This window comes from Leucopleurus acutus, assembly GCF_964270905.1.
Source record: "Leucopleurus acutus genome assembly, chromosome: 10".
Lineage (NCBI taxonomy): Eukaryota > Metazoa > Chordata > Mammalia > Artiodactyla > Delphinidae > Leucopleurus > Leucopleurus acutus.
The window spans coordinates 39,750,903-39,766,999 of NC_139153.1; the positions used below are offsets into that span (position 1 = coordinate 39,750,903).

Below are 16,097 nucleotides of genomic sequence, written 5' to 3' on the forward strand. Positions count from 1 at the left end.
CATTCTGACTGGTGTGAGATGATATCTCATTGTAGTTTAGATTTGCATTTCTCTAATGATTAATGCTGTTGAGCATTCTTTCATGTGTTTGTTGGCAGCCTGTATATCTTCTTTGGAGAAAGGTCTATTTAGGTCTTCTGCCCATTTTTGGATTGGGTTGTTTGTTTTTTTGTTATTGAGCTGCATGAGCTGCTTGTAAATTTTGGAGATTAATCCTTTGTCAGTTGCTTCATTTGCAAATATTTTCTCCCATTCTGAGGGTTGTCTTTCGGTCTGGTTTATGGTTTCCTTTGCTGTGCAAAAGCTTTGAAGTTTCATTAGGTCCCATTTGCTTATTTTTGTTTTTATTTCCATTTCTCTAGGAAGTGGGTCAAAAAGGATCTTGCTGTGATTTATGTCATAGAGTGTTCTGCCTATGTTTTCCTCTAAGAGTTTGATAGTTTCTGGCCTTACATTTAGGTCTTTAATCCATTTTGAGCTTATTTTTGTGTATGGTGTTAGGGAGTGATCTAATCTCATACTTTTACATGCACCTGTCCAGTTTTCCCAGCACCACTTATTGAAGAGGCTGTCCTTTCTCCACTGTACATTCCTGCCTCCTTTATCAAAGATAAGGTGACCATATGTGCGTGGGTTTATCTCTGGGCTTTCTATCCTGTTCCATTGATCTTTCTGTTTTTGTGCCAGTACCATACTGTCTTGATTACTGTAGCTTTGTAGTATAGTCTGAAGTCAGGGAGCCTGATTCCTCCAGCTCCGTTTTTCGTTCTCAAGATTGCTTTGGCTATTCGGGGTCTTTTGTGTTTCCATACAAATTGTGAAATTTTTTGTTCTAGTTCTGTGAAAAATGCCAGTGGTAGTTTGATAGGGATTGCATTGAATCTGTAGATTGTTTTGGGTAGTAGAGTCATTTTCACAATGTTGATTCTTCCAATCCAAGAACATGGTATATCTCTTCGTCTATTTGTATCATCTTTAATTTCTTTCATCAGTGTCTTATAATTTTCTGCATACAGGTCTTTTGTCTCCTTAGGTAGGTTTATTCCTAGATATTTTATTCTTTTTGTTGCAGTGGTAAATGGGAGTGTTTTCTTGATTTCACTTTCAGATTTTTAATCATTAGCGTATAGGAATGCCAGAGATTTCTGTGCATTAACTTTGTATCCTGCTACTTTACCAAATTCATTGATTAGCTCTAGTAATTTTCTGGTAGCATCTTTAGGATTCTCTATGTATAGTATCATGTCATCTGCAAACAGTGACAGCTTCACTTCTTCTTTTCCCATTTGGATTCCGTGTATTTCCTTTTCTTCTCTGATTGATGTGGCTAAAACTTCCAAAACTATGTTGAATAAGAGTGGTGAGAGTGGGCAACCTTGTCTTGTTTCAGATCTTAGTGGAAATGCTTTCAGTTTTTCACCATTGAGGATGATGTTGGCTGTGGGTTTGTCATATATGGCCTTTATTATGTTGAGGAAAGTTCCCTCTATGCCTACTTTCTGCAGAGTTTTTATCATAAATGGGTGTTGAATTTTGTCGAAAGCTTTCTCTGCATCTATTGAGATGATCATATGGTTTTTCTCCTTCAATTTGTTAATATGGAGTATCACGTTGATTGATTTGCGTATATTGAAGAATCCTTGCATTCCTGGAATAAACCCCACTTGATCATGATGTATGATCCTTTTAATGGGCTGTTGGATTCTGTTTGCTAGTATTTTGTTGAGGATTTTTGCATCTATGTTCGTCAGTGATATTGGCCTGTAGTTTTCTTTCTTTGTGACATCCTTGTCTGGTTTGGTATCAGGGTAATGGTGGCCTCATAGAATGAGTTTGGGAGTGTTCCTCCCTCTGCTGTATTTTGGAAGAGTTTGAGAAGGATAGGTGTTAGCTCTTCTCTAACTGTTTGATAGAATTCGCCTGTGAAGCCATCTGGTCATGGGCTTTTGTTTGTTGGAAGATTTTTAATCACAGTTTCAATTTCAGTGCTTGTGATTGGTCTATTCATATTTTCTGTTTCTTCCTGATTCAGTCTTGGCAGGTTGTGCATTTCTAAGAATTTGTCCATTTCTTCCAGGTTGTCTATTTTATTGGCATAAAGTTGCTTGTAGTAATCTCTCATGATCTTTTGTATTTCTGCAGTGTCAGTTGTTACTTCTCCTTTTTCATTTCTAATTCTGTTGATTTGAGTCTTCTCTCTTTTTTTCTTGATGAGTCTGGCTAGTGGTTTATCAATTTTGTTTATCTTCTCAAAGAATCAGCTTTTAGTTTTATTGATCTTTGCTATTGTTTCCTTCATTTCTTTTTCATTTATTTCTGATCTGATCTTTATGATTTCTTTCCTTCTGCTAACTTTGGGGTTTTTTTTGTTCTTCTTTCTCTAATTGCTTTAGGTGCAAGGTTAGGTGGTTTATTCGAGATGTTTCCTGTTTCTTAAGGTAGGATTGTATTGCTATAAACTTCCCTCTTAGAACTGCTTTTGCTGCATCCTATAGGTTTTGGGTCATCATGTCTCCATTGTCATTTGTTTCTAGGTATTTTTAAATTTCCTCTTTGATTTCTTCAGTGATCACTTCGTTATTAAGTGGTGTATTGTTTAGCCTCCATGTGTTTGTATTTTTTACAGATCTTTTCCTGTAATTGATATCTAGTCTCATAGCGTTGTGGTCGGAAAAGATACTTGATACAATTTCAATTTTCTTAAATTTACCAAGGCTTGATTTTGACCCAGGATATGATCAAGTCCTGGATAATGTGCCATGAGCACTTGAGAAAAATGTGTATTCTGTTGTTTTGGATGGAATGTCCTATAAATATCAATTAAGTCCATCTTGTTTAATGTATCATTTAAAGCTTGAGTTTCCTTATTTATTTTCATTTTGGATGATCTGTCCATTGGTGAAAGTGGGGTGTTAAAGTCTCCTACTGTGAACGTGTTACTGTCAATTTCCCCTTTTATGGCTGTTAGTATTTGCCTTATGTATTGAGATGCTTCTATGTTGGGTGCATAAATATTTACAATTGTTATATCTTCTTCTTGGATCAATCCCTTGATCATTATGTAGTGTCCTTCTTTGTCTCTTCTAATAGTCTTTATTTTAAAGTCTGTTTTGTCTGATATGAGAATTGCTACTCCAGCTTTCTTTTGGTTTCCATTTGCCTGGAATATCTTTTTCCATCCCCTTACTTTCAGTCTGTATGTGTCTCTAGGTCTGAAGTGGGTCTCTTGTAGACAGTATATATATGGGTCTTGTTTTTGTATCCATTCAACCAATCTGTGTCTTTTGGTGGGAGCATTTAGTCCATTTACATTTAAGGTAATTATCAATATGTATGTTCCTATTCCCAATTTCTTAATTGTTTTGGGTTCGTTATTATAGGTCTTTTCCTTCTCTTGTGTTTCTTGCCTAGAGAAGTTCCTTTAGCATTTGTTGTAAAGCTGGTTTGGTGGTGCTGAACTCTCTCAGCTTTTGCTTGTCTGTAAAGGTTTTAATTTCTCCATCAAATCTGAATGAGATCCTTGCTGGGTAGAGTAATCTAGGTTGCAGGTTTTTCTCCTTCATCTCTTTAAATATGTCCTGCCAGTCCCTTCTGGCTTGCAGAGTTTCTGCTGAAAGATCAGCTGTTAACCTTATGGGGATTCCCTTGTGTGTTATTTGTTGTTTTTCCCTTGGTGCTTTTAATATGTTTTCTTTGTATTTAATTTTTGACAGTTTGTTTAATATGTGTCTTGGCTCAGACTATACTGCAAAGCTACAGTAATCAAGACATTATGGTACTGGCACAAAAACAGAAAGATAGATCAATGGAACAGGATAGAAAGCCCAGATATAAACCCACACACATATGGTCACCTTATCTTTGATAAAGGAGGCAGGAATGTACAGTGGAGAAAGGACAGCCTCTTCAATAAGTGGTGCTGGGAAAACTGGACAGGTACATGTAGAAGTATGAGATTAGATCACTCCCTAACACCATACACAAAAATAAGCTCAAAATGGATTAAAGACCTAAATGTAAGGCCAGAAACTATCAAACTCTTAGGGGAAAACATAGGCAGAACACTCTATGACATAAATCACAGCAAGATCCTTTTTGACCCACTTCCTAGAGAAATGGAAATAAAAACAAAAATAAGCAAATGGGACCTAATGAAACTTCAAAGCTTTTGCACAGCAAAGGAAACCATAAACCAGACCGAAAGACAACCCTCAGAATGGGAGAAAATATTTGCAAATGAAGCAACTGACAAAGGATTAATCTCCAAAATTTATAAGCAGCTCATGCAGCTTAATAACAAAAAAACAAACAACCCAATCCAAAAATGGGCAGAAGACCTAAATAGACCTTTCTCCAAAGAAGATATACAGGCTGCCAACAAACACATGAAAGAATGCTCAACAGCATTAATCATTAGAGAAATGCAAATCTAAACTACAATGAGATATCATCTCACACCAGTCAGAATGGCCATCATCAAAAAATCTAGAAACAATAAATGCTGGAGAGGGTGTGGAGAAAAGGGAACCCTCTTGCACTGTTGGTGGGAACGTAAATTGATACAGCCACTGTGGAGAACAGTACGGAGGTTCCTTAAAAAACTACAAATAGAACTACCATATGACCCAGCAATTCCACTACTGGGCATATACCCTGAGAAAACCATAATTCAAAAAGAGTCATGTACCAAAATGTTCATTGCAGCTCTATTTACAATAGCCCAGAGATGGAAACAACCTAAGTGTCCATTATCGGATGAATGGATAAAGAAGATGTGGCACATATATACAATGGAATATTACTCAGCCATAAAAAGAAATGAATGTGAGCTATTTGTAATGAGGTGGATGGACCTAGAGTCTGTCATACAGAGTGAAGTAATTCAGAAAGAGAAAGACAAATACCGTATGCTAACACATATATATGGAATTTAAGGGAAAAAAATGTCATGAAGAACCTAGGGGTAAGACAGGAATAAAGACACAGACCTACTAGAGAATGGACTTGAGGATATGGGGAGGGGGAAGGGTAAGCTGTGACAAAGCGAGAGAGAGGCATGGACATATATACATTACCAAACGTAAGGTAGATAGCTAGTGGGAAGCAGCCGCATAGCACAGGGAGATCAGCTCGGTGCTTTGTGACCGCCTGGAGGGATGGGATAGGGAGGGTGGGAGGGAGGGAGACCCAAGAGGGAAGAGATATGGGGATATAAGTATATGTATAACTGATTCACTTTGTTATAAAGCAGAAACTAACACACCATTTTAAAGCAATTATACTCCAATAAAGATGTTTTAAAAAAAAAAGTGTCTTGTCGTATTTCTCCTTGGATTTATCCTCTATGGGACTCTCTGTGCTTCCTGGACTTGATTAACTATTTCCTTTCCCGTATTAGGGAAGTTTTCAACTATAATCTCTTCAAATATTTTCTCAGTCCCTTTCTTTTTCTCTTCTTCTTCTGGAACCCCTATAATTTGAATGTTGGTGCGTTTAATGTTGCCCCAGAGGTCTCTGAGACTGTCCTCAGTTCTTTTCATTCTTTTTTCTTTATTCTGCTCTGCAGTAGTTATTTCCACTATTTTATCTTCCAGGTCACTTATCCGTTCTTCTGCCTCAGTTATTCTGCTATTGATCCCATCTAGAGTATTTTTAATTTCATTTATTGTGTTGTTCATTGTTGCTTGTTTCGTCTTTAGTTCTTCTAGGTCCTTGTTAAATGTTTCTTGCATTTTGTCTATTCTATTTCCAAGATTTTGGATCATCTTTACTATCATTATTCTGAATTCTTTTTCAGGTAGACTGCCTATTTCCTCTTCATTTGTTAGGTCTGGTGGGTTTTTATCTTGCTCCTTCATCTGCTGTGTGTTTTTCTGTCTTCTCATTTTGCTTATCTTACTGTGTTTGGGGTCTCCTTTTTGCAGGCTGCAGGTTCGTAGTTCCCGTTGTTTTTGGTGTCTGTCCCCAGTGGCTTATGTTGTTTCAGTGGGTTGTGTAGGCTTCCTGGTGGAGGGGACTAGTGCCTGTGTTCTGGTGTTGAGGCTGGATCTTGTCTTTCTGGTGGGCAGGTCCCCATCTGGTGGTGTGATTTGGGGTGTCTGTGGACTTATAATGATTTTAGGCAGCCTCTCTGCTAATGGGTGGGGTTGTGTTCCTGTCTTGCTAGTTGTTTGGCATAGGGTGTCCAGCACTGTAGCTTGCTGGTCGTTAAGTGAAGCTGGGTGCTGGTGTTGAGATGGAGATCTCTGGGAGATTTTCACCGTTTGATATTATGTGGAGCTGGGAGGTCTCTTGTGGACCAGTGTCCTGAAGTTGGCTCTCCCACCTCAGAGGCACAGCCCTGACTCCTGGCTGCAGCACCAAGAGCCTTTCATCCACACGGCTCAGAATAAAAGGGAGAAAAACTGGAAAGAAAGAAAGAAAAAGAACAAAAGGAAGGAAGAAGGGAGGGAGGGAGGAGGGAAGGAAGGGAAGAAAGAAGATAAAATTAAGATAAAGTTATTAAAATAAAAAATAATTATTAAAAAAAAAGAAAACGGATGGTTAGAGCCCTAGGACAAATGGTGGAAGCAAAGCTATACAGACAGAATCTCACACAGAAGCATACACATACACACAAAAAGAGGAAAAGGGGAAAAAATAATAAATGTTGCTCTCAAAGCCCACCTCTTCAATTTGGTATGATTCGTTGTCTATTCATGTATTCCACAGATGCAGGGTACATCAAGTTGATTGTGGAGCTTTAATCCGCTGCTTCTGAGGCTGCTGGGAGAGATTTCCCTTTCTCTTCTTTGTTCTCACAGCTCCCGGGGCTCAGCTTTGGATTGGGCCCCGCCTCTGCGTGTTGTTCGCAGGAGGGCGTCTGTTCTTCGCTCAGACAGGACTGGGTTAAAGAAGCAGCTGCTTCGGGGACTCTGGCTCACTCAGGCTTGAGGGAGGGAGGGGTACGGAGTGCGGGGCGAGCCTGCGGTGGCAGAGGCCAGCATGACGTTGCACCAGCGTGAGGCGCGCCATGCGTTCTCCCGGGGAAGTTGTCCCTGGATCCCGGGACCCTGGCAGTGGCGGGCTGCACAGGCTTCCCGGAATGGGGGTGTGGATAGTGACCTGTGCTCGCACACAGGCTTCTTGGTGGCGGCAGCAGCAGCCTTAGCATCTCATGCCCGTCTCTGGGGGATGCGCTTTTAGCCGTGGCTCGCGCCCGTCTCTGGAGCTCCTTTAAGCAGCGCTCTTAATCCCCTCTCCTCGAGCACCAGGAAACAACGAGGGAAGAAAAAGTCTATTGCCTCTGAGGCAGGTTCAGACTTTTCCCCGGACTCCCTCACGGCTAGCCGTGGTGCACTAACCCCTTCAGGCTGTGTTCACGCCGCCAACCCCAGTCCTCTCCCTGCGCTCCAACCAAAGGCTGAGCCTCAGCTCCCAGCCCCGCCCGACCCGGCAGGTGAGCAGACAAGCTTCTCGGGCTGGTGAGTGCCAGCCGGCACCGATCCTCTGTGCGGGAATCTTACCGCTTTGCCCTCCGCACCCCTGTTTCTGTGCTCTCCTCCGCGGCTCCGAAGCTTTCCCCCTCCGCCACCCGCAGTCTCCGCCCGCGAAGGGGCTTCCTAGTGTGTGGAAACCTTTCCTCCTTCACAGCTCCCTCCCACTGGTGCAGGTCCCGTCCCTATCCTTTTGTCTCTGTTTATTCTTTTTTCTTTTGCCTTACCCAGGTACGGGGGACTTTCTTGCTTTTTGGGAGGTCTGAGGTCTTCTGCCAGCGTTCAGTAGGTGTTCTGTAGGAGTTGTTCCACGTGTAGATGCATTTCTGGTGTATCTGTGGGGAGGAAGGTGATCTCTGCGTCTTACTCTTCCGCCATCTTCCCCTCCAACTCCTACAACTGATTTTTTTTTTTTTTTTTTTTTGCGGTACACGGGCCTCTCTCTGCCGCGGCCTCTCCCGTTGCGGAGCACAGGCTCCGGATGCGCAGGCTCAGCGGCCATGGCTCACGGGCCCAGCCACTCCGCGGCCTGTGGGATCCTCCCGGACTGGGGCACGAACCCGCGTCCCCTGCATCGGCAGGCTGACTCTCAACCACTGTGCCACCAGGGAAGCCCTCTACAACTGATTTTTGTATGTTGATCTTGTATCCTGCAACTTGTAGATTCTTTAGGATTTTCTATATAAGATCATGTAATTTGTGAATAGTTTTGTTTCTTTTCAATTTGAGTGCCTTTTAATTTATCTTGCCTAATTGCTCTGTCTAGGACCTTCAATAGTGTGCTGAATAAAAGTGACTAAAGCAGGCGTCCTTGTCTTGTTCTTGATCTAGGGGAAATTTTTTCAGTCTTCTACCATTAAGTAAGATGTTAGTTATGGATTTTTCATAAATGCTTTTACTATGTTGAGGAAATTGTCTTTAATTCCTAGTTTGTTGGGTACAAACGGGTGTTGGATTTTGTTGGATGTTTTTTCTGCATCAATTGAGATCATCATGTGGTTTTTTCCCTTTCATTCTTTTAATATGTGGTATATTACATTTTAATTTTTATATGTTGAACCAACCTTGCATTCTTGGGATAGATCCCCCTTGGTCATGGTGTAAGGTATAATCCTTTTAATATGCTGCTGGATTTAGTTTGCCAGTATTTTGTTGTCATAATGATTTTTCTACTGTATTTTGCAAATTTAGTATATTATATTATTATTATAAATAATAATAATTATTCCCCATTTAGGTTGCCTCCAAATATTTGCTAGTATAAACTTTTCTTTAATGCATACAGCTTCTTTTTTTTAAAATAAGTTTTATTTATTTATGGCTGTATTGGGTCTTCGTTGCTGTGTGCGGGCTTTCTCTAGTTGCGGCGAGCAGGAGTACTCTTCGTTCTGGTGTGTGGGCTTCTCATTGTGGTGGCTTCTCTTGTTGTGGAGCGCAGGCTCTAGGTGCGTGGGCTTGCTTCAGTAGTTGTGGCACACGGGCTCTAGAGCGCAGGCTCAGTAGTTGTGGTGCACGGGCTTAGTTGCTCTGCGGCATGTGAGATCTTCCCGGACCAGGGCTTGAACCCGTGTTCCCTGCATTGGCAGGTGGATTCTTAACCACTGCGCCACCAGGGAAGCCCCAGCTTCTTTTTTAACAACTGACAATTTATTAAAATAGTTGATTTAAGTATCTGCAATGATGACTTCAACCTTGATTCCTGGCTCAGTACTGACAAAAATAATCTGTTTAATTATCTCAGAAGGACTGTGCAAGTCAATGAGTTGCTTGTGGATGCTCATTTGAAAAAGATCCCAAGTCAGTACCTTTACCACAAGGAGTTTTTCTAAGTAGTGATTCTCATAGTCTTGGTAGGCATCCAAACTGATCCTTTCACTTTGAGATTCTTTTTCTTTGCTCCTCTGATCAAGTCAGCACACGCCTTCGACAGAGATTTACATTGTGGTTGGTTAGGGTAATTCTAGTTTGGTAAATCACCACCTCTGGTTCCATGGGTGATTTTCTGTTATATTTAAGAGCCATGGCTGTGGTGAGGCTTCCTCATAGACTTGTTCCTTGGGGAAAACCAACAGTGGTGAGTTGGGAGCAGAAGCTGGAAGCAAGAGCCGGCAGACCTGAGTTCTGCTGCAGCTGTGACTGTATCTTCTCAAAGAGTGCATAAGGTGTTTTTTTTTTTTCATTGTTGACTTATTTACCTAGAATAGATTTCTAGAAACAGAATTATTGTGTCAAAAGATACATTTTTTGGCATTTAATAAGTACTATGTGGTCATATTGCTTTTCAGAAGGATTGTGTCAATCAGTATACACAGTTACCAGCAATATATATGAATACCAAATTTGTTGTATAGTTAAAAAAATTAAAATACAGTTGATGCACCCCAGTGTTCATAGCAGCACTATTTACAATAGCCAAGACATGGAAGCAACCTAGGTGTTCATTGACAAATGAATGGACAAAGAAGATGTGAGATACACACACACACACACACACACACACACACACACACACACACACACACAATGGAATACCACTCAGTCATAAAAAAAGAATGAAATAAAACCATTTACAGCAACATGGATGGACCTAGAGATTATCATACTAAGTTAAGTAAGTCAGATAGAGAAAGACAAATACCGTATGATGTCACTTATATGTGGAATCTAAAAAAATGATACAAATGAACTTACTTACAAAACAGAAATAGACTTACAGACATAGAAAACAAACCTATGGTTACCAAAGGGGAAAGAGGGGAGGGATAAATTAGGAGTTTGGGATTGAAATATACACACTGCTATATATACAAGAGATAACCAACAAGGACATACTGTATAGCACAGGGAACTCTACTTAATATTATCTTGTAATAACCAATAATGGAAAAGAATCTGAAAAAGAATATGTATATATATATGTATAACTGAATCACTTTGCTGTACACCTGAAACTAACACAACATTGTAAATCAACTATATTTCAATAAAAATTTTTTAAAAATGCAATTGACATGCTGTATATTATGTTAGTTTCAGATGTACTACATCGTGTTTTGACATTTTGCATACATTATGAAATGATCACCCAAATTTGTTGTACACTTGAAGCACAAGGTATTAAAATTTTTTGAAAAGAATTAACTTTTGGAAAAATTTCTCAGTGTTTTACTTTCAATTTTATTCATTTTAAGAATGTTGAACCTTTATCTTCATCTAATGTCTGCTTATGTTCAATATGTGACTGTATATTTGAGATACTTATTTTGATAGAGTTGATAAGAATTATTGAATCCCTACTTTTAGAAGGTGAGGAAGAGAGGAAAGTCAAGGTTCACCCTGACCTGGGGTGAACCTGGTATGATTCTTGGAGTACTAGGGGGATATACTGTTAACAAAGATACTAGGTAAAAGAAAAACTGTTGTTTCTCTACTCAAGACACTTCTGACACTAACTACCTGGAGTTAGTGCAGACTGCACAGGTTAATGCTCAGTCCCAAACGACTGCCCTCTACTTCAGACGCTAATCAAAAATCCAGGCCTCCTGTACTTCGAACTGACCAGCTATAAATTTGGGGTCCCATGACCCCACTTTAAGTTTGATAATTTGCTCAAATGGCTCACGGAACTTAGGAAAGTGCTTTACTTACTGTTACTGGCTTATTATAAAGAATACAACTAGGTACAACGAAATGAAAGAGATGCATAGGTCAAGGTATGTAGGAAGGGGCACAGAACCTCTGTGCCCTCTCCGAGCACACCACCTTCCCATACCTCAATGTGTTCACCAACCTGGAAGCTCTCAGAACCCCTTCATTTAGGGTTTTTAATGGAGGGTGCATTACATAGGCATGATTGATTAAATCATCAAGGATGAACTCAATCCCCAGCTCATCGTCCCTCCCTGTAGGTCAAGGTGTAGGGCTGAAATTTCCAGCCCTCTAATCACAGGGTTGTTCTTCTCATAACCGGTCTTCATCTTTCAAGTGTCACCTCATTAGCATAAACTCAGTTTGGTTGAAAGGGACTTATTTTGAATAACAAAAGACTCTCCTCTCACCTCTGTCACTGAGGAAATTTCAGGCTTTAGGAGCTCTGCCAGGAATCTGGGCTGAAAACCAAATATATATTTCTTGTTATATCACAATATCAGACTGGGAAATTTTAAAAAATTTTTTAAATTTTTATTTTATATTGGAGTATAGTTGATTTAATTGACATATAACATTGTATTAGTTTACAGTATATAACATAATTTCATATATGTATATATTGTGAACTGATTAGTTAACATTCATCACCTCACAGGTAAACTTTATTGTGATTAGAACTTTTTTTTTTTTTTTTTTGCGTACGCGGGCCTCTCACTGTTGTGGCCTGTCCCGTTGTGGAGCACAGGCTCCGGACGCGCAGGCCCAGCATCCATGGCTCACGGGCCTAGCCTCTCCGCGGCATGTGAGATCTTCCCGGACCGGTATTATTATTATTTTTAAATTTTATTTATTTTATTTTTGGCTGCGTTGGGTCTTTGTTGCTGCACGCGGGCTTTCTGTACTTGTGGCAGAGTGGGGGCTACTCTGTTGTGCCACGTGAGCTTAGAAGTTGTGGCTCGTGGGCTCTAGAGCGTAAGCTCAGTAGTTGTGGCACATGGGCTTAGTTGCTCTGCGGCATGTGGGATCTTCCCGGACCAGGGATTGAACCCGTGTCCCTTGCATTGGCAGGCGGATTCTTAACCACTGCGCCACCAGGGAAGCCCCTTTGGTGTGGTTTTGATTTGCATTTCTCTAATGACTAATAATGTTGAACATCTTTTCATGTGCTTGTTGTCTATTGGTATATCTTCTTCTTCAAAGTGTCTATTCAGGTCCTGGGTCTATGTTTTAACTGGGTTATTTGTCTTTTTGTTGTTGAATTGTAAGTGTTCTTTATATATTTTGGATACTAGTCTCTTACCCTATATGTGATTTGCAAATATTTTTCCCATTTTGTGAGTTGTCTTTTTATACTCTTGTAGCACACTTTTAAATTTTGATTAAATTCAGTTTATCTATTTTTTTCTTTTGTTGCTGTGCTTTGAGTTTCATACCTAGTCTGCTTTTTCTGTGTTTCTACCCTAGCTCTCTTCTTTTCCTTCGACAACCACAGAAGTTTCTTATTTCAAATGCCTTGCTCTCTCTAGTTCATTCTCCACCCAGTAGCTGGGGAGATTTTTTTAAAACGGAGACCAGATCATATCAATCTTCAGTTCAAATCCCCTCATTGCAAGTGGAATGAAATTCACATATCTTCTGTGGTTCACACAGTCCTGCAAGATTTGATCCATATTTTTCTCTCTACCTTCTCTCTCTTGCCCTATCCATCCTTGCCTGCTACACTTGTTGCCTGGCTCTTTCTCTAAGTAGTCTGTGTTTGCTGTTGGTCCTTCCTGAATCTTTCTTCTGTGGCTCTGACCAGCTGGCTCCTCTTCATTTAAGCCTCAGCTTTAGAGAGGCTTTTCCAGATTGCCCTGCCTAGAGTGGGTCCCTCTGGTTACATTAGAGCTCAAGTAATGATCTAGAATTCTTATTTGGTTTTTGTTATTTTTCTCTCAATAGAACAGAAGCTCTGTGAGGATGGGGAATTTTCATTTTCTTTGTCTTCAGCACTTAGCATACAGCCAGGCCTATAATGTATACTTAAAAAGATCTTGTTGAGTACATGAGTGAGTTTATGACTGAGGAGCTGATTTTGGAGACTGCTATCACAGAGTATATTGTGGGAGCACAGAGAAGGGAGCTAAGGTAGGAACTAAACTGGGCATCAGTGGTGTTGCAAGCAGTGAAGAGGTCAAGTTGGGTAAGGCCAGTGTTGAAATGATTGGACCCAGCTGTAATTCCAGGGACAGGATAGAGGCTTCAGTGGGGTTGTGGTAGAAGAGGTCAGGTGCCAGTGGGTCAGGGAGTTTGTGTGTGTTTGTGTGTGTGTGTGTGTGTGTGTGTGTGTGTGTGTGTGTGTGTGTGTGAGAGAGAGAGAGAGAGAGAGAGAGAGAGACAGGGAGGGAGGGAGGGAGGGAGACGCGGGCTGCAGAAGACTCAGACAGGGAATGGGGAGTACATTTTGAAGAAGTAAGGACCTGGTGGTAGCTTGAAGAAGTACAGGTATGAGGGAAGGTCTTTGGTTTTGTTTTATTAGGTTAGAGTCACAATTAGCATGTTCACATGCAGAGGGAAATGAGCCAGTGGAGAGGTAGCATCTGATGGAGCAAGGTCCTAGAATGGCGGGTGGGGAGGTGGCTTAGAATGGAGAGAAAAACTGGGGACATCTCTTATTCAGAAACTGGAGAGGAGTGTTATTTGCTTTAGCTGTTATTTAATTTAAAGGGTAATTTAAGGTTTTACTTCTTTTATTTATTTATTTATTTATTTTTGGCTGCATTGGGTCTTCATTGCTGCGCCCGGGCTTTCTCTAGTTGCGGTGAGCGGGGGCTACTCTTCGTTGTGGTGCGCGGGCTTCTCTTTGTGGTGGCTTCTCTTGTTGAGGAGCACAGGCTCTAGGCGCACAGGCTTCAGTAGTTGCCGCGCGGGCTCTAGAGCTCAAGCTCAGTAGTTGTGGCACACGGGCTTAGTTGCTCCACGGCATGTGGGATCTTCCTGGACCAGGGTTCAAACCCATGTCCCCTGCTTTGGCAGGCGGATTCTTAACCACTGCGCCACCAGGGAAGCCCTAAGGTTTTACTTATTTGTGCCCTTGATTCAAGGCCTTGTCTTTTACTTACTTGACTCTCATAGCGGTGAATATTTAAGCTAAGGGAAAACAGTATAGAAGTTTCTCAAAAAATTTAAAATAGAACTACCATATGACTCAGCAATTCCACTTCCAGGTATTTTTTCAAAGAAAAGAAAAACACTAATTCAGAAAAATAAATGCACCGCTACGCTCAAGGCAGCATTATTTACAAGATAAGGACGCAGCCTAAGTGCCCATTGATAGGTGAATGGATAAAGATGTGGTATACATTCACAGTGGAATATTACTCAGCTAAAAAAGAGAATGAAATCTTGCCATTTATGACAACATGGATGGACCTATAGGGTATTATGCTAAGCAAAATAGGTCAGACAGAGAAAGACAAATACTGTATGATTTCACTTATATGTGGAATTTAACAAATAAAACAAACAAATGTATTAAAACAGACTCATAGATACAGAGAACAAACTGGTGATTACCATAGGGGAGTGAAGTCGGGGGATGAATGAAATAGGTGAGGTTGAGAGGTACAGACTTCTAGTAATTAAACAAGTAAGTCACAGGGATGTAATGTACAGCACAGGAAATATAGTTAATAACATTGTAATAATTTTTTATGGTGACAGATGGTAACGAGTTACCAGGGTGATCATTTTGTAGTATATAAATATATTAAATTACTGTGTTGTACGTCTGAAACTAATATAATATTGTAAGTCAATTATACTTCAAATTTAAAAAGATAAAAACATATGGTCTGCTAGGGCTGTTCTTGCGTATTATATTCTCACAATAAGTTTTTCTCAGGTAGTTTTTCCTGTTTAGTGTAAAATTTAGTGTATGACTCTGGAATTTTAAAAAAGGTAGGCGTAGGAAAAAAAAAAAAAAGGTAGGCGTGTTTAGCTTGTAATTTTTCTTTTGCATTTGAGGTTCCATTTAAATGAATTTAAGATTCAAAAATAGATGGCTTGGGCTTCCCTGGTGGCGCAGTGGTTGAGAGTCCGCCTGCCGATGCAGGTGGCAGGGGACACGGGTTCGTGCCCCGGTCTGGGAAGATCCCACATGCCGCGGAGAGGCTGGGCCCGTGAGCCATGGCCACTGAGCCTGTGCATCCGGAGCCTGTGCTCCGCAACGGGAGAGGCCACAACAGTGAGAAGCCCGCGTATGAAAAAAAAAAAAAAAAAAATAGATGGCTTGAGTTTTTCTTAGTCTAAGACCTGATAACTGCCAGGGAATTTGTTAACAACAGTTTTGAGATGTGATACCCACAAGATATTGTATGTGAAGACAGTGACTAGTGATGTCAAAATTTGGATAAACCAGTGGCTGGAGAATTATTGTTCAGTTTGCAGTGTTATAATTAAACACTTTTTTTGAGGCATCCATTATTTTTAAACAAAAGTAAAATTATGATTAGAGGAGAATTTGCTTCATGCTGTAAATACATATATTTATCACGTTTTGTCATGTTCTTGATGGCTCTTTTCAGAAAGATTGAACCTTTTTTGTTTGGTGACTCCATGATCATTAACAGGGCAGCTGATTTGTCTTGCCATTACTAGACCAAGTGTCCAATGCTCAACTAATGGGTTGGTTTCTCAACCAGAAGGAGAAGCCCCATCTGGTTGGTGATGCTCCAGGGTTTTTTTCTAGCAATCTGTAGATAATTCTCAGAGTATGGTTCAATTTAATGCATACCAAATTGTAAAAATGGTGTATAAGTCTAGTAGATGAGTGGTATCTGAAATGCTAATAAGTGCGAATGGGATTTAGCACCCTAAAACGAGTGGTCTTGCATATCTTTTTAAATGCTTGTCTTTATTTTTGTAAGTTGGCTAGGGAGTTTTCACAGTTTGTTTTTGTTGAATAATAAAGAATGTGTCTGGCCTTTGTCC

The 16,097-nt window shown here is 40.4% G+C and overlaps 1 protein-coding gene and 1 pseudogene across 2 annotated transcripts in view; one reads left to right on the forward strand and one right to left on the reverse strand.

Annotated features, from left to right (window-relative positions):
* PRKAR2A (protein kinase cAMP-dependent type II regulatory subunit alpha) overlaps window positions 1–16,097 on the forward strand; it is a 73,454-nt gene that overhangs the window by 9,251 nt on the left and 48,106 nt on the right. The window lies entirely within an intron of this gene.
* Window positions 9,140–9,814, reverse strand: LOC309966966 (small ribosomal subunit protein uS10-like; annotated as a pseudogene). Its single transcript has one exon. The product of its transcript is annotated as a small ribosomal subunit protein uS10-like (transcript).